Source organism: Cyanistes caeruleus, chromosome 7, assembly GCF_971803275.1.
Source record: "Cyanistes caeruleus chromosome 7, bCyaCae1.hap1.1, whole genome shotgun sequence".
NCBI lineage: Eukaryota > Metazoa > Chordata > Aves > Passeriformes > Paridae > Cyanistes > Cyanistes caeruleus.
In genome coordinates this window covers 10567881-10587649 of record NC_141707.1, presented here as the reverse complement: position 1 = coordinate 10587649, position 19769 = coordinate 10567881, and the positions used below count along the sequence as shown (strand labels likewise).

Genomic DNA, 19769 nt, shown 5'->3' with positions numbered 1-19769 from the left:
CTTTCCATCTGCAAGCATAGAAATACTGCAATGAGCAACCTGCAGTACAAATACTCTGGCAATCTGATTATTACAAATTTGGATTAGTTTTTCTTCATTTTTGACAAACTAGAGCTGGTTACCATCCCCTCAAAGATACCCAATCCCCACTTGAAATGCAACCACAAACAGAGACAGGTGGTGCTTAACTTTTTGAGTTGAAGACAAGGGAGTTTTATTTCTGATGCTGAAGTATAAAAATAAGACAGCAAACCCAAAAATATGGCAAGTTTTAAGAGCTCCTCATTCCTCCTCCCTGGCTTTGTGATCAATGTGAAGCTTACCCCACCTGCTGAGACATTTACCCCTTGATTATCACATGTAGTAAGGCTCATTCCCCACTTACCCACTGGGGAGCATGGCACAGTGTTTAGTGTTTCCCTGGCTGCAATTCATGACTTTTCTGTCTCATTTCTTGGCTTTGTGTCTCCAAGAAGAGTCTGGCTCTGTCCTCCCTGTAACATTTGTCCCCAAGGGAGCTGAAGGAAGCAAATGGATGCTCTCTGCCTTCTGCTCTCTGTGAATAAACCCATCCCCCTCAGCCCCTCTGTACATGAACATGGTCCCATCAAAGCTGTCTTGGTGGAGCTCTGCTGGATCCCCACCACCTGTCAGCATCCCTCCTGTCCTGGGATGCCCCAAGCGGGACACGATACTTATGATGTGATTCCACAAGTGCCACATGGAAAGGAGTGATGGCTTCCCTCAACCGGCTGGGTATGTCTAGACTCCAAATATTGTCTGTTTTAGACTTCTTGAGGATGTGGGACTCAGCCTGGGCCACAGTCCAGCCTCTGTGTTCTCAGCTTTGCTGTCAGTGTGTCTTCCAGCATTCTGTAAAAAAAGAGAAGCTTCTCCTTATCTGCCTCCTGCCTTGGGGTTCCTGCATTTTTTTTTCTTCCTCTAGCCTGACCTCTAGTCTATCCCTTCTGGAGTCACTCCCCAGTGACACAAATTTTCAACTTTCATCTATCTGACAGGGTCCCAGCCTCATCACATACTTTGAGTCATGCTGTGTAGCCCAGAATTGTAAATGACTCATGTGCTTGCTTTATGGCCACATCACATATCTGTGCTAAAGCATGGAAGAACTTAGTGCAAAACCCAGACATAATGCAGGGGTTCCCAGCAGAAAAAGGATGTTTGTCAACAGCTTCCACACAATCCCCTTGCATTAGAAACAGGAAATTCTGTGGTATTTCAACTATTGCCATACGGAAGACTTTTCTAAACCCCTAATTTTTACTAGTCTTGGGTAGTCATCAAGTTGCTGTATTCATCTTGGCACCAAACCACAGAAATTTCCTTAGTCTGATACATGTGTTTTTGTGTCAATATGGAGGACCTTAGGAAAGAGTCAGGGAAAATAGGTACTGTTCTCATCTGTGGTGATGTTGCTTCAGAAGACTCTTGCAACAGAAATGGATGAAAACTACTCATACATTACTACACACAAAATACATCTCTGTTGTGGAGTAAATGCAGAAAAATGCAATCTTTTTGCAATGCATCCTTGCTAGTGATACTGATGATCTGAACAAAATCTGCCCCCACTTCACCAGCAAGGTTTTTCTTTACAAGTTACAACACACCTCTCCTAAATGCAGAAACACTGCTGTGCAAGATAACTGTAGTTTTCTTGTTAACATTAATGTGGCAAACACAGTGCCCGTACACCCAGCCCTGAGCTGTGGATACAGGCTGGCCCAGTGCCTGCCAGAGGTTCATTTTGTCCTGCATGGGATGAAAGTGCTAATCATGGTTATATAAGTCTTGCACCAGGTTTTGCAGGATTCTTGGTACAATTCTGGCACTGTAAAGTGCTGCTGATGTTACCATAAGCCACCAGAGTTTTAATTTATTTAGAAAATAAGCATGCTTATTTATATGCTGTTGAGGTAAATTCCAGTGCAGACAGTCACACTGGCTTCCTCCTCAAGATTTGCCATATTAAATCTACCTGTGGCTATCAGCTATATCTGATATCTGTGCTCTGGTTTGAAAACTCTGAACATCCCCATTGTAGTACCTACTTTCCTGCTGTGCAGAAAGAGAGATGTTCACTTTTCTTCAGTGTTTCATGTTCACAGACATAAGGGGGCCATCATTTGGGCTCATGTAAATTAGAGCCCCTCATTCATTCGTACGCGGGTGTCTGAGAAGCGCCTCTCTGGTTCACGCTTCTCCTGTTGTTTTGTAAAAGCAGCTGGCGAGGGGGAGGACCCAGGCAAATGCTTCTCAGTAATGAAGCCCCGAGAGGTCACATGCCTCACACCCTCCGCGTTCCTGCAGATGCTTTCCATCAGCAGCCGGCAGGGATGTGCCTCCAGGAAGGCTCCCAAACAGATGCTCTGCACAGGCTGTTTCTGCTTCTCCAGCACGTCTTTGCTGGGAGGGTGCTTTGGGCTACACACGCCTGAAGGGGGAAGAAGGGCAGGGAGAGGCAGCTAGAACTCACCAAAGTCCCAGCAAACTTCTGTAAATCAACGGGCTGCAGATCTCACAGGCAAGGCAAAGGAAGTCACAGGATGGATCAGAGGGATTGCTGGGCTGCTGGTTAGAATCAAACTCCCAGGGATATGAGGACTGTCATGAGAAAACTGCAGAATAATGGAAGATTTCTTCATGGCGTTAGTCAGGGTCAGAATGCCTGTTCTGCAAATTTTATTGTCCCTAATTCCAAATCTGCTTTTGGCTCAGTTAGAAACAATCTCCACTTGCTACGTATTATGAATATATAATAATCATCATTATATCAATATTAATATAATTATATTAATATTGAGATATTTATATGTCACAAAACAGTTTTAAAATATTTTTGTTTGAACCTACTGTAAAATGAAGCTATAAAACATCAGAACTTTACTTCAAGTGGAATGTTTTGGAGCAACCTAAACAACACACAGGCACAGATTAATACAAGCTGCAGTTCCTCCTAAGGCAGTTTGTAGTTCTATTTTTTAAAAGCTAGCCTGCTTGCTTTGTTTAAATTTCCAAAATTGAAGTATTTTTTAACGGTTTTATAACATGAATATGATGCTTAAGTGATATATAAAAATTAATTACATTTGTTTACTTTTTTTACCATTACACTTTAGGCTAATCTTGCTAATTAAGTTCCAACAGCAGCAGCACTTTCAAAAAAGATGATACATGATTTAAAAAACAATTGAAAGGAAATAAAACTGTCAATATTACATTAGCTTTTATGCTTCCATCTACCAATATTAATTTCCCTTCTGTTTTAACTAAGATTTACAACTTAAGTGATACAACAGCAAATATTTACCAATACAAATTTTTCCAGTAAACAAGAACAATTCACTCAGCTTTCTTTTCCCCAATGAGTTTTACTAGATGATGCTTTTATGTTAGGATTGATAGATCCAGCTTTAACCATTAGAAGGCAAAATCTGCTGTATCTAAATATGAGGCCAAAAAGTCAATTGAAAAAATCTCATTGGTATTGAATGATTTAGGATTACCCTCATTCCCACCTTCCTGCAGACATTTGACAGCCTTAAATTTCATCAATATTGAGTAAGACTACTGTCAAGATTTGTTTCCTTATATGCTTTTTTCCCCCCAGAGATTCAAGAACTGATTTAAGCCTGATCTATTTGGAGGCTCTTGCTGCTTTTGATTTTGTCTGCAGTTCCCCTATCTGCCTCATAAAGTAAATTAGAAAACTTCTCATGCCTAACAAATTTATGGAAGGCTTGCTTACAGAAAGTTGCTATCTGCATGACACCACTGCCATAATCTGGTTTATTTGGCAGTGCTGGTCTGGACAAGCCCTGGATGAACTTGCTCTTTTTAAGTAAGGCAACCTCTTTCTTCTAAGAGTTAAAGTTGAAAGACAGGTCAGTGTGGTCCAGACAATCTCAGTGTTATCACATGTCATTAATTCTGCTTCATCCTTTATCTCCTGAGTGATACATTCATTAGACCGAGGCATGTATTGCTTAATGAGACATTTTGACTTTATTATTCTTTCCCAACCGTTCAGGGAAATTTATATTTGTAAGTTTAAAGCACAGCCAAATTGACAGTGATAGACAGTTTGGCATTAGGCACTTTTTTCCAAGATTTAGTCCAACACTGTCTTATTGAATACAGCTGCAAAACTCAGATCCTACAGATGGTCACCACAATTCTCAGAGACTAGAAAGCCAAGTCATTGGTGCCAGCTTATGTAATGACCCTTAAAGTACTGACATGTACAAGAAAATCCACGTGTCTTTACTGTGCCTTTTTTCCTAAGCAGGCGTGGTTGAAATGGGGACTTGAACTGTGTGGTGTTCTCTGAGAGGCTGGTGTTACCCGAGATGGGTGTGAGGGTCCCCACTCTGGTCCTGTGCCCAGCAAGGAACAAAGCCAGACTGTTAATGACAGCTTTCCCATGGTGGTGGGAAAGAAGGACAGCAGACAATCGTTGCTAGATCAGTTTCTCTCCCGGACACATTGACCTTCTCATGGCAAATAATGATAATTTTTTTGCAGCTGAACACATAAACACTGTTTTCATTTTCTGTGGGCTGTTCTGCAGGGAAAGGAAAAAAACCCAACTCCAACAAAAATCAAGCTGCAGTCAGTAAACCAGTTTTTATTCCTGCCCTCTTTCTGTATGCATGGCTCCTAGGGCTCATATTTTCATGGAAGACCCAAACATAGGTGGTAATTGTTTGTAAAAACAAGAGGGGCAGTTGTTCCAAGTTTTCTCATTTTCCTTCACTGCAGTTTGGAATCCATGTTCTAGTCCTAGTGTTCCCACTCCTTACCCAGCCACTGACACCTTACCATGGGGCTGATAGTTGAGTTTGATGTCACAAAGGGACAGTTCAAGAGTTACAAAGAAAATAAGAATTGGAAAGGCATAAACTTACATTACAAGAAGCAGATCCTATTTGTATACAAAAATAAGGGTTGCTGAACATTTGAAAGGGACAGAACTTCCTCCTGACAAAATTTAATGATCTATTTTTGTCTGATGCTTCTTTGAGGCATCAGCACCTCCCTGAGAAGGAGAAGGAAACTGCAGAGTATTTTGGATGTAGATGATCCAGCAGGCAGTCTTCTACCACCCCCATCCAACACTTTCTCTAGGTTTTCACTAAGCAAATTAGTATGAGTGTAGAATTTATATCATTATGATAAAAATAATATTCCTTTATTTGCCCAGTTGCAGAAATCTTGTTAAAAAATTCTGCAAACTGAATTTCCTGATGAGTTTTGCATTAATTAATTGTATGTGTTTTAAATATGATTATGAAATCATATTTGGACTATTATTAAAATTTAGTATTCTCTTTTAATGACATTTTTATTCTACCAATAAAAAAGGTTAGAATTAAACATTACATTTAATTCTAATTAAGGTCTCACCTTAATCTAATTTGTCTATTAATTAGAAAATATAGAATTATATATCTATATATATTTTTTGAGAATAATGTTTTGATAGCAGGAAGCAGGATGGAGAGTTGGATGCATAGTTAGATTCTGCTCAAAACTCAGCTGAATAAAATCAAACCATGCCAATTTAAATCAGCTGCAAATCTGGCCTCTGATTATGTTGTTTTCCATTTGGACAGAGGGATGTGCAATGCATCAACCAGTCATATTAAAAAATGATCCAAGGTTATTCAGCCAGAGAAATCATTAAGCTGTTTGATTTTTCACTGTGGGTGATCATACAATTTTTATTCCCAGAAAGAAAATAAGAAAATTGGTCTAAATGCTATACTCTTCTTGTCTGCCCTATTTAAAAGAGGTTATAGCATTAAAAACTCACCCTTGAACTAAAAGTCACTACCATAGTGCAAGGCTGAAGGCTTTGAGGAAATGACCAGTGTCTGGAGAGGCAGAGAAAGTTTGGAAGGGAGGGAAGAAGGGGATGTGACCATTTGGGCAAGAAGAGCCCAGGCAAGGGCAGAGGAGCGTAAAAGCTCTAGAAGAAATCAAGGAAGAACATTGGAGGCAGGGACAAGACACTTTGTAGGTAACTAAAAATTAGACCTTAGAAGAATGTGCATTCCAGAAGTTTGCCAGAGCCTTGCTTTCTGTGTTCATTGCCCTTCCACTCCCTGCCTGTTCATCACCACCGAGCTATCTGCACCTGCAGCCCCTGCACAGCTGAAGCATCCTCTTACCCTGCCCTCCCTTACCAGAGAGGCTTCCACCAGCTCCTTTTCCAGTGCCATCCCAAAGGCCCAGATCCCACCCAGCTGGCCTGGTTCTTGCCAAACACCACAGTAATATTTGAGTTACCAATGTGTCACAGTCACCACAGCACACAACCTAAAAGCTCTTCTGCAGGCTGCTCCTTGTGAACACCTCACAACAGCAAGCACTGCTGGATGCAGCTGCACAGCAATGCTGGCAGATACAGATGAGCCCTCCAGCCCCCTTTGACTTCACTCCATGAGTGCTGGCACCCTCACACCCTGGCACAAAGCACAGCTGCTTCCCACCAGGCTGCCACAGATACAGCTGGCATCAAACAGAAGCTCCTGGACCTCAGCCTCTTGTGTTTTCCTCTTCTGGATGCTGCTGCACTCCCTGGGGATTGTGCAGAACTGACACCGTGCCTCAGTGCTGACCAAAATATTCATGTTGCTTTGTTGCCTTTTTAATATTTTGGCAAGTAATTGTTTGAACATCTTTTTCTTACCAACCTGCTAGATTGAAGATAAAAGTACTCTGAATTTACCACGTGCTACAAAAAAACCTGTGAAGCTGTTCACTAAACTGCTGCCATCTGTCAGACACTCATTTAAGTACACTGCATACAGCAAAAGTGGATTTGATTAAAGAAGGTCTTGAAAATATATTCTTACTGTCTGAGACTAAGCCAAATACCTCTTTTCTTCCCCCTCCTCCCAGACCCCCCCAGCCTAAGCTTATCTGTACTTATTCCAAGGAACTGTACTGACATGGTCTCCTTAGAGATTTTTTTATAATCTTTGGCACAACCAAAAGCCTTAATAATTTCCTTGACGTTTGCTGTTTATTTAGGGCCAATGTAAGCCATCTATTATATATCCCAATCCTTAAATGACCCTTAAATGGCAATTTAATCACATTTTTCTCAGAATCAATACTGTTGTTGGCCAAAAATCCACCTAGGACTGCTAAGGACTAATATTGTAGTCTAATGACTATGACTACGCTAATAAATTCAATCCATTTTACTGTGTCTTGTCCTTCACAGGGCTTCCAGAAATTGCAGTTTGGAGTCTAGACAGGTTTATATTTTTTGCATGAACTTGAGACATGTAGTTTCTCACTCCTCAAATCAGTACATTTTTGCCACACACAAGGAAGAGCTTCAGCTATCAGATATCTCACATCCTTGGATTCAACTCGAAATTTCTACAACTGAGGCTAAAAGCAATCTTTCTATGAGTTTGAAAGGTCACAAAGAGGTGACCAAAAGGTCACTTAGAGCCCCCAGTCCTTCTGTTCCAGTGCTCCAGCCCCCCCTGGATCTGATGACTTTTTGATTCTTCTTGTCCTCTTAATTTCATTGCTCCCGGCATCACTGGCATCACTTGAGGTTGAACTCTGTTCAGTTTAATATGAAGAAACTTTCCATTTTCTACAGGAATAACAATTCCAGCATGCTATGGAGCTCGTGTCCATCGACCCCTGCAGATACCCTGATCTGAGGTGTGGAGTTGTGTGCAGCTTGCTGGGCAGCACGGGAAGCGTCGGAGCACAGGCTGAGCAGAGAGCGAGCCTGCAGCTGGGACAAAGCAGCAGCCATGGGGCAAAGGCAGGATGCTGAGCCATGGCAAGGCCTCAGTGGGGATGTCAAGAAGCTTTTTCCACAAGGGAACACTGTAAAATTTCTTGCAATAGAAGGTTTCTTAACTGCGAGCAGGGAAAAGGCACACATGCTCTCTTTCAAAGTCAAAGAGGGCTGGCAAAAGCTGTGTTCAGATCTTTTTATTTTCATCTCCTTCTTTTGAATTTCCTGTTTCATATATGACCTTGTTCCACATATTACACAAACAAATCTGATTTTTTGTTTTTGCCTGTTTGCTTTGAACAAGGGTGCAGACAGATCTCAAAATCTTGGCTGACTTGGGATCCTGTCACCCTTCCTAAACTAAAAGTGCTCTTGTCACGTGTCAGCCAATGCACTGATCTCTCTTCTGGCACTTCCAAACCACCACACACTTCCTACAGAGGGTGACTGCTGTTCTGGTTTGTATATGCTGTGACAAACACGACATGTGATATATTTTATGTTCTGTTCTCAAATTGCTTCAACTTGACTGCTTTGGATTCTCTATAAACTCCAGGATGTGAGAAGATAATCTGCTTTCTGCACATTCATTCTGAAAAACACTGACAGGCCAACCTCTAATTATTTTATCAGGGTTTGGTTCTGGTCCTGCAAAGTATCCAACAAAATTTTGTCCTAGATCCCAGTTCCTGTCCAGAATTCCTGTTACTAGAATTTCAGCACCGTCTTTTTCACACAGCTTTTAGAGATCTCTTTGTTTTATAACTTTCTTCTTTCTTCTTCTCCTTTCCCTCCCCAGATTGACATCACTTATTTCCTGAACAACATACAGAAAACTGTTACTCAAAAAGAAAAATGGGCTTTGTTCATTTGTTCAGTAATTTAGTAAATTTTCTGGAAGCAGATCATTGCTTTCATAAGAAATTAGCTTGATGATTTTCATGAACAAAATTTTTAAGAGGCAAGAGAAAACTGGAAAATAAATTATTTAAATTGAACCATGAGACTAAAAAAAGAGAAACCACGACCCAGAAACTTCAGATTTTTTGCAAAGCTGTCTAAAACTTCTCCAAGTATTCAATCTTTAAATGGAGATCTGGATGAAGATGAGAGATTGTATAGGATGGTTATTATTAACTGTGGTAATCTCTGCAATGCTGTGGAGTTTTTCTACAACTGACTATGGGAATTTTCTGTGGTTTTAATAAAAAGATTAATAAGGTTCAACAGAAATGTTATAAGAAATTAAAATATTTAATTTAGATAATCCTAGAAGATTTAATTCTTGCATATTTTTACTGACATATTTGAATATACAATTATGCAGAGTTCCTGTTTTGGTTACAAGATCCTTTATAAAATTGATACAGCATAAGAAGTACAGACTACTTTTCTAGAAGCATGGAAATGTAAATATTCTTATGTTCTTATATTATTATCTCACTTGTGATTTATTATACTTACTGCATTTCTTTACAGTGTTTAAGTTGAAAGCAGATGCAACTGTAAGACTGCAATCATTATGTTTGCTTACTTTATTTTACATTATCTATTTTTTGCTACTCTCTGGATGTTACTCATCACTGCACGTGTTTTCTGCTCAGGCTTCTCCCAGTATGCATTCTCTGGCTCACGGAGTCACTCACATGCAATATTGCAGTGACAGCAACCTGAAAGTGAATTCATGGGACAGTTCAGGTGAGAATTCATTCTGATTCAAGCTAAGTGGGAGACAAGTGATTTGGAAAATAATGAAAGAACCTGAGCAAAATTATTATTTAATGACTCTATCAGATACTGGTAGAACATGAGATGTTAGTGATATATTGATATAAAACAGTATGACAGGTTCATTAAAACAACACTTTACACTGTGAGATTCACAATATATATATGGAAGACAGAATTCCTTGAAGCCTCTGATAATGATTACTTGAGAAAAGAAATTGGGAATTATCATGGGGGAGTTTTATTCTGCAGTCTCCAAATCAAGAAAACCTGGTAAAATATCTCTAAGCGTAACTATTTTATCATTACACTTCTTTTTATTTTTAACTCCATGAGCTGTTGCCATTGCTATTTTTTAATTTATTTTTAGCAGCAGGGTGGTCTTAATTATCTTGTTTATGGTTCTAATGAGAGGTATAGATGAGTGGCAGTGCTGGTTTTTCAATCACACCTCATTAATTTGATTTGTGGCACAGTACTCCATCTCTGCCTCACAACAGTGAGGAAATCCACTATTTTCTAAAATAGATGGAAAAGGACCCTTTACTCAGCTTGGATTAAAAGCAAATAAATAACTCATATCTCCTTTGGTACCATCAGGAAAACCCAACACTTGGCACCATGACACCCAGTAAGGCTGGGTTTTAGAAGACTACTTACTGCAGATGCCTTGTTTTCTGAAGCTTTCCCTCAAAATCAAAAAATCTAAGTGTCCAGCTCTGTCTACTTTCAGTTGTATTCTTTACAGCTGGCACTCTTTGTTTTTATTGTTATTTTTGTTTCCCTGATGGGAAAGCATGATCAGATACAGAAGAGTTGACATCACCTCCAGCAGGTTTAGGGGAGCCTTCGAATCCTGAATCATTGAAAAAAACAAAACCAAGAGAACCTCAAAGCTTTTGTACAAATCAAAGGATTCCATTCAGGCTTCAATTCCCTCTGTCCAGGCATGGAAGAAGATGGCCCAAACAGCTCATCCAAGCATTTCCTTGGAGGGCCTGGCACGGGCTGTGTGCCTGCAGTCACTGGATGTGGCTAAATCCCCAGCCCAGAGTACCCAGGGAAAAGGCTGATTGTAGCAGGAGGATGCACAAACCAGTCCTTGAGGCAGTCAGATTAAATCCAGGGGTCAGGCAAGGACTGAAAGGGTTCAAATGGCTCAAAGTACCCACAAATGTTGAGTACAAATACACAAATATCTTCCTGCAGATCTCTGAGTTGCACCTCTGTCTCTCCACTGCCCCACCTAAACCTAGTTACGATATTGAAAAGTCAGAAAGTACTTTGGACCTGATTAGCATAAGAGATTTGATAATCAGGATGCCTTGGCAAGAACAAAAAGAGCTTTGAAGATTGCAAGAAGATTGAATCAGACTGGCAACAGGGAAGAAGACTGAATCAAGTAGAAGAGATGCTGCAAAAATGTGTAAGTTTTTATGATGTTTAACCTAATCATTGTAGTAAAAAATTACTAGCTTTCCTAGAATGGTATATAAACATATGTAGTCCACAGTAAATTTGGATTCTGATCACCAGTCAGTTGTCCCCGTCTCTCCCCATTGCCAAAATTGCACAATCTGGTATTTTCCACTGAATTTCTGTGGAATTTGGATTCTAAATGCCAACTGAATCCTGAGAAAACCACTGGAAAAACATAGAAAAAAAATCAATCTACACAGTAAGGATATCTGAGTGGGGTCACACCTTAAAGGGATGTCTTTTAATGATGGTAAATTTTCAAGTGTCAGGTTTGTAACATAAGGACTTTTCCAGATAGAAAATTTTCAGAGTGAACCACATAATGACACATATAAAATAAAAGCAGGAAGTTGCACTTTCTCTTAGCAGATGGAAACAGCAGATGTGCCCAGATAATTTAATAATCTGTGGCAATATTAGTTTTAGATCCAAAGCAGTCTGAGAAAAAACACATTGGATTTTCCCCAAGGACATCAATAAAATAAAAATCAACTAACATCCAAATAGAAGAAGCCGATCAGCACATCACTACATTTTTTCATGCGGTAGTTTGGTGCAGTGTCACCTTGACGTAGGGTGCTGCTGCAGCAAAGGAAACCACACAAGAGCCATCTGCATGTGGTAGAAGTCAAATTGACTACCCCATGCTTAGCATTTCACCAGGCAATCCTTTGGAAAGGCTGCTCTGGAACACTGCAGGCTCCTGCTGGGACTGGGGGTCTGTAAATGTAATTGTTTAAAACTGCAGCTGTGTGACATGCTTTACTGCAGAGATGTACAACAGCAGGATTAAATGGACAATCCATCCAGAGAAACAGAAACAACTGGACTGAAGATCCTCAGTCAGTTTAGGATTTCAGCAAGCTGAAATGATAACTTTCCCTGCTGTTCACAACTGTGCAGCTTCTTACTGAGCCTGCAAGAGAGTTTCAGTGTCAAAACAAGCTGCACTCTGCTCACACATTATTGGGATTTTATACCCACACTATAAAGAAGTAGGACAAAGTAGCCTACAGATGTTTCAGTGTCTTGAAAGAGCCAGGATTCCATACTGGACTCTTCTGATAGGCATATTTCTAACTAATTCCTGTTCAATCTGCAATAAAATAGTGTCAGGAAGCACAAGTATTTTAAAACAGCATAAAATAATAATATATCTTATTATGACACCTTTTTCTTTCATTATATCTTTTTTCCTAATTCCAAAGGCTGTTGTCTTTAAAAGGATTTAAATTTCCTTGTTTAAGAGCAAGTGGTTTGAATTATGTTCTTTATAGCTGTAGTGAGATCTATAGATTAGAGGTTTTTCCCAGAGCTCTTCCTAGCTGTCTTTTCCAACTCATCTTTCTTCATTTCTGTCCTCCCTTCCCATAAAGGAAACATTCTTGCCCAACTCTCCTCCCTTTAGATTTCTTCACTCCTTATCCCATGGGAAGATCACTTCCTCATCTGTTAAAACAGAAAACCCAACCAAATGCCAACTCGACCCAGCAACAAACCCCATCATTGCAGCGTTAGCAAACCTGGATGAGAAAGGACATTGCTCCTTCCCAACATCCCCTGAGATGCTCAGTGCAGTCCTGCTGAGCCAGAGAAGCTGACATCTCCCCTCATCCCCCTTTGCTTCCCCTAAATTCCCCTTTGCCTTCGAGCACTGCTGCACTCCCCACTAACACAAAGCCACTCGGGTTTTCTGTATGTGCCTTGGCCAGGTCCTGCAGGGCCTCCCACCCTGGCAATGCCACAGGGGATGAAATCTTTCCTGCTCAGCTGAGACATGGTTATTTCTGAGGTATTTCTGAGGTATTTCTGAGGTTATTTCTGTTTGCAGTTATTGGAGGGCAGAGTCTGTGGCACCTGTGTGGTTTGGAAGAGTTTCTGTGGTCTGCTTTCATGTGGAGGTATCTCAGCCCTCTTCAGCCTCTTGCTGCGTGTTTAGGAAGGATGGGACATACCAAAAAATAACAAATCACTGCTGTTGTGGCATGGCCATAGAGTGAATGATGACCAATTCAGTATGAGCCTCTCTCTCTGCCAAGCTGCTAAAAGAGTACAGAAAAAGGACAGCCCTGATTTGACTCCCCTGGTGTGCCAAAAGCTTGGGCAGTGACTAAAATAATCTAGGATTTTCATAAGTAAAACAAAGCAGACACTTGTCAAGGTTTTCCTAGCAGAGCAGCCTGAGATTTGCAAACTGCATGTTCTGACTTAGATCAAAACCACAGAGCATGTTGGAGTTTAGCTTGGATTTGAGTTTTTCCAGAAACAATGGAAACTTGGTATCACTTCAGATCACAGATAAAAGTAAAATCTTCATTGCAGAGTTCAGTTTGTGGTCATGTCATGTGAAAGGAGGTCAGATTACCAGTGACCGCACTGAAAGCTTTACTCATAGCTGAGTTCAGATATCATGAGAAGTAAGAAAGTTCTCCAATATCTGACCAAAAATATTGCAGCCTAGAAGTATTAATGAAATTAACTTGGGTTAAAGTTTGCTAAGTAGATATCTAAAGACAGCTAAAACATCAACTCAGAGCAAAGTAATTCAGCTCAACAGAAAAAACACCAAGGAACCCTTCCATCACTTTTGATGGTTTGGGCTTTTTTGCCTTGAAAATGCTGGCTGCAGATGACCTACATACTTCTGTGGATAGATCAATTGTATTAGTAAAGGATAAAATTAAAATTATGTTCATGCCATTAGATTATAAAAAAGCCTTCTGAGCCATTTTTAACTCTTTGTTTCGGGTATATATGAAGGAAGGGTAACATCTTAATCATGTCATTTTCCTATTTTCCTAAAGCACAGCATCCCCCCTTTTCTTTGCTCCATTACTCTGTCCTTTCAGTGGCAGCCCTGTGTGAATCAGAAAGAACAACTTTAGTTTAGGAGGTCTAGGACTTACAACATGGTACATTTAGAAGCTGGTTCTGGCAAATTTACCAGTCAGTCACACTGAGGAGTGTACTCACTTCTCTGTGGCACACCCCTGATTCACCACAACACAGGCTCTCCTTGGAACACAAGACTCTCAGGATGATTTCAGTGAGAAAATTAGCAAACAATTCTTCCTACTGTTAACAATTTGTCTAATAAAACCTAGGTACTAGGATGTATGTATCTAAAAACAGATATGGGGAAGAGAGAACACATCCTGCACGAGCTAGCTTTGTTTTAGTCGTGTAATGCAATGAGTTGCCTTCCTTCAAAACCTTTTCAAAATGTGGTGTTAATTTTGACACAACTGCCCTTTCACTGTAACTCCCTGATGTGTAATATTTTTTTGTTTTTATGTAAGACTGCGTTAGCCAGTTCAGAATAACAGCATCTGTCACACATCTACCCCAACACATCTCAACCTGTAGCAAGAACTTTGCATCCTTGATCTCTTTCTCTCAAAATTCCCTTTGTTCTTCATTGAAAATGATAGAGTAAATAAAAAATATTTTGATTTTCTCCTAATCTATTCATATCCACAAAGAAAAGTTGGCATAAGCTACGTATCAAATAAGAAATGCATACGTGTGTATGTACATAAAGAAAGTCATTAGAGTTTCTAAGCTGGTAGATTGCAGCATCACTGATGTGGCAGCAAGGAAGGCCACAGCTCTTACACATATTTCATGTGGTTACTTACTGTGATATTGTGGGCTTTTCCAAAAGATTAAAGACAAGAGCTGGAGTTTACAGTGTTGATAAGCCAGCCTTGCCATATTCTTAGAAAGGGAAAAGGTTCTTTTTCTTTTCCAAACTGCAGGGTGATTTCACATAGGCAGAGATCATTATATAATTATGAAATGTATACTTATTTTTTCTTTCTTTCAGAAAGGGCAAACAAGAACTAACTAAATTTCCTGGAGATGGGATTAGAAATGTGTTTGCTAATTATTCCAGGGAGGAGATGTCTGCCAACCCTAGGGGAGCAAAGTGTCTACATTATCTGTCAAATATCTAAGGGTACCTATGGGACAATCACAGAGAGAACCACTGTCACACTGAAATTTATTATACTCTATCAATAAAAGCTATAGTGAAACAATACCAATTAAATTAAATGCCTAACAATCCATGGAAGGGTCACATAAAAACATACTCCCATTTAACACCACAAATCTGTATCCCTCTGAGCAAGGGGTTCCTTGCAGTTAAAATTTCCATGATTTGGACACACAGACTGAGTGGAGAAGGAAAGCACGGGCTCTAAACACATCAGTCACTGGATGTGAAGTCAGGCAGCAAGAACTGGGAAGGCAGAGAGGATGGATGCCCCAGTGCTACAGAAGTCCAACATCTCTGTGCTGTGCACATATAACCTCGCACAGAATGTGGTTCAGTGCTTCTCTGGCAGCTGCTGAAAACGCTGACACAAGATGGAAAGCGATTGAACAACAGAATTGTACAGCTTTCCCCCCTGCCTTTCCCTGCACTGTCCTCAGCTGCAAGTCTTTCCTGTGCCTCTCCCTTTTAATTACACTAACAGGCTGCTAATGTGACACCTTGTCATTTTTGTCCCCATCCCAACCTTCTCTCCAGCCAGCCTCTGTGCTTGCACTTTGCCCAGCCACACTGGCCAGACACCAGCTCCAGCCGCAACTTCCAGGGAGCTGACAAAGCTGTTGGAACGTGACCTGGCCAGGTCTGGCAGTCTGTGCAGGGACAGGTGACATCCCTGTGGCACACACAGCCCTTTTCTCCACAGAGACAGTGCTGACTGAAGAGTGTTTTACCCTCAGCAGAGGTCAGGAGAGCCCCTGGCCACACCGCAAAGACTCACAAGAAAAGCTGCTTATACCTAATGAATCTGAAGAGAAAAGAATGTTGTGCAAAGGTTTGGACCACAAAAACCATCTGAGAACTACTTACACGGCATCCTGAGTGTCCTGGAGTTACCAGGAATTGACACTGCCATGACAGAGGCAGTGGCCCATGTGGAATTTAATTCAACAGTCAGTGCTGGGGATTAAACTGGAAGCTTTACAGTCTGCTTGGATGGTGGTCTTACCCTGAGTTAATACATAAATTTGGAGGAGGCACTGCTGTTGGTAATTTCTCTGGAATTCCTAGGACACGGCATACGGGCCTTCAGCAACCCACAGGATTATCAGGAATACTGGTCATGAATAATTGTGTGGGTGGCAGAGCTGGGATGGTGGAGGCAGCCAAGTCTGCGGGGCAGCAATTCACTTTTCCATGTGTATTCAATTGGCCATAGCCACAGACTGGTCCTGAGACAGCCCTGTGGAAAGCAGGAGCACATTTGGCTTGGCCTCAAGCAGCATCTCCTCAGCAAATGAACTGCTGAGGACCATGATGGCAGAAACACAAAGAAAGTCCTTCCAGACAGACTTTAATGGGAAGCTGGGACTGATTCATTCGAAGTATCTAGTCTGCCTTTCATGAGGTTAAAACGCTCAAACAAGGCTTCAAACAAGTCCTACAGCAATGCTGTTTGGAAACTTGGTTTCCCTCTCAGCAGACACTCCACAGGAACCAATTTATGCTTGAGAGAAAAAAAAAACCAACCCAACTAAGGCCTATCAAATGGGATTCAGGACAGGATTTCCTTTAAATTTCCTTTAAGTCCTGTAAACTCTGTTCAAGAGCCCAGATTAATGAATGTGGCTGTGACTATGTAAATATGATTCTGGTGTGGGCACAGGGACTGCTGGGGTGAGGAAGAGGAGAGCTGAAAGAGAAGAGAGGAATCCAGAGCAGTGGAACAATATAATAAATAACAATATAACAAAGAGATACAATTTATACATAAAATCTTATTTCTGTCTAAATATCACTATGAACATAAAGGAATGGCCTGACATCCAATGACACCAAGAGACTGAAAAAGATATGGAAGCATTTTTCTGTTTCTATCTCAAGATACCTACTGTGGTACAAAAACTGGGAAACATCCAACATAGCAGTACAACTGGAAGGTAACCAGTTTCCCTTAACAACACAGCTTTGAAAAGGCAGTTTATAGAAGACAATCTCAGGGCAGCATGCAAGAATTTTAGCAAGAAATTCTTTTTATAAAATAAAGATATGGCACTTTTTGCCTGCTTTCTAAATTTGGCAAAGGTTTTCTACCATGTACTTATGCACTATCGGGACAAAAACTGTAACACCAGAATAAAAACAAGTCACTAGCTGGTTGGATAAAAAAGGTAGACTACAGGATTGTACCAAGATTACCCTTAAAAAAGTGTTTGAGGCATTACTACATCTTGAATTTCCCTGCCTTTGCTCAGGTCTGTATGCACAGAACTTGTTTCCCCAGGTGCCCACAGGAACAAACTCCTCACGAACTCCTGCTGTGCTCTCCTGGCAGTGTCCTCAAGTGCTGCTTTCCAGGAGAGTAACCTTAGATCAGCTCCAGTCAGAGCTCAAGTCGTGTGATGCTGTTGCATAAGGTGGGGGTGGGAAAAAGCACAACTGTAAGGAAACAGGGAGCTGTAGATCACAAACTAATCCAGCATTCCTGGAAAACAGCAGGCTTCTTGGGGCCAACCACAGGAGATTTTTTTTTTTTTTTAATTTTTCTTGGAGGCTTATTTGCCCTTTGAAACACCAACATGCAATTTGTGATTCCCAGGAGGAAGGCTTTAGGTTTTAAGAAAAAAAAAATCTTGCCACTATTTCTAAACAGAAATGTCAGAATGTTGAGATATACACCCACTACTTATTTCACAGCTTTCCAGACAGTTCTCTAGGAAGATTGAAATTGTGGAAAAATAAAAATGAATTCATAAAACCTAAGCAATTATAAGAAAAATAAGTAGTATTCAAATAAATAGAATCTAGAATACTCTATGGACTTGCAAATAAGAGCTTACATTTATAAAACATAGGGACGGTGCATTTTTTTTACATTTCATTAAATTCTTTGTTATTGTTTTGTTGCTTTTTAATCAAATTTGGGGAGTCAGAATGTGTCCCTATTTAATATAAATTCTGCCAGAATGTATTTGAAGGTACCTTTTACCATGGGCTTCCCCTCAGGCTGAGAAAAAGCAAGTTTTAAATGTTCTCTGTTTTGTGACGGCTGAGAGAGGGGCCAATGTCTGGAGCACATTCAATGTCTGTCTGCACCCATTTGCCTTGTGCTTGAAATCCTGATGGAGATTGACTTGACATTTCCACAAACTCTGTCAGCTCTGTTAATCTGTATTCCTGTTCAGCAGCAGCTGCAGGGTCTGGAGCATGTCCCCATTCAGCCACCCCAAACTGCCCCCTCCTGACTCCAGGGGGACCTTCGGAAGCATCAGTCTCTGGAAGGAAAGCTTGCAGTGCCCCTGTTTTGCATGTGTGCAGCATTCCCACTCCAGTGTGAAGAGATCAATGAGCAAATACCATTTGAAATATTGTAAACAGCTTGTCCACACATTTTTTCTGAAAAATGAATGCCATCTGCAGCACAGTAGTTTTAGGCCCTTGATAGATATTGCTCAGTAGCATTTTCTGCATCAGCTTTACATTCACAGATGGTCTAAAAATAGCTTTTCAGAGCAGTTAAGCATCATGTGAATGTTTTCTGTGGTCTGTGTCATGCAATTTCAGGTTTTTCCTGCTGATAAACTCACACTAACTTTCTCATTTTATATATATTTTATATATTTTCTCACTGCTTCCCTGAACCTTTTCTCACTGTAACAGTTTGCTTATGAGCACACAGCAAGATTCAGGATGCCCCCTGCACTGGAATCAAATATTGCTTAGAATATTGTGTGGGATTTTTTCCCCTTTGGCATTCAACCCTTTAGCCAGGGAGGTCTGTGAGAGACTGAATCAGTGGTCCTGAGAAAACAAATTGCTATTTTCCTAAGTTTCAAGTAAATTCATTATGGCTCTATGACTCATGTAGCTTTAATGGCCTTAGTGGTTTATTTATTAGACTGCCAAGAGGCAATTTATCTTGTTTACTTAGCTCTCTAGTCACATGTTTCAGACATTTAAATAAGATTTGATTCTTTTAAAATACCTCCTTTTAAAAGGGCTAATAAATAGTAAAATCTATGAGATTATATTACTCCAAATTTCATACATCAAACCTTTGCCACATTAGCACAGCACACAACTGTGACGACACAGATCACAGCCTTATTCAGCCTTTTTACATCAAATATTACAGAAATCTACAAGTTCTATCAAAATACACACAGTGAGTGCTAAAAATCCTTCATACCCTGGGGGACAGATTTCAGTGCAGACTCACTAAAACTTTAGATATGTGAAAACAGACATACAGTTTGTAAAGTCAACATCAACACTTTCCATCAGGAGGCACTCTGACTCAAAATCTGGAAACAGCATCAAGTGTTTTAATTTTTTTTGTTAATTTTTTTTTTTCTCATCAGCAGTATGGCAGATCATCATCTAAGCTACATAAATACAGCCTGACTCATGAATTCAATCACACAAGCAATCCCACAGAGCATTTCCATGCTCCTGTACAATCACTCACTCCCTCGCTCACCTAGAAAACTCTTACCTTTATTGCCAAGTGCAGTTGCTTATTTTGCATCCCAGATTTATCAATCACAAATTATATGAGATCATGTCACTATTTTACAGAGTTGAAGTGTTTCATAAACTTAGATTTATTCTGGCTTTTTCATAACTTATGAGGTTGCAAAAATGGGGGAAACCCATTCTTGCATTGTTCACACTGCAGGTGACTTTAATCTGCCATTATGGTGGCTCTCTTCCACTACAAAAACAATAGCAAAGTATGGAAATGAGTGATAATGTTCTAACATACTCTAAACA

At 40.3% G+C, this 19769-nt stretch overlaps 1 long non-coding RNA gene across 1 annotated transcript in view; it reads left to right on the top strand.

Moving 5' to 3' along the window:
- Positions 1-17071, top strand: part of LOC111931782 (uncharacterized) — a 72893-nt gene extending 55822 nt beyond the window's left edge. Inside the window, exons 5-7 of the long non-coding RNA XR_015289502.1 lie at positions 9400-9493; positions 10733-10949; positions 14829-17071. This is a non-coding gene — a long non-coding RNA (uncharacterized LOC111931782). The remainder of the gene's footprint in view (positions 1-9399; positions 9494-10732; positions 10950-14828) is intronic.
- The last annotated feature ends 2698 nt before the right edge of the window (positions 17072-19769 follow it).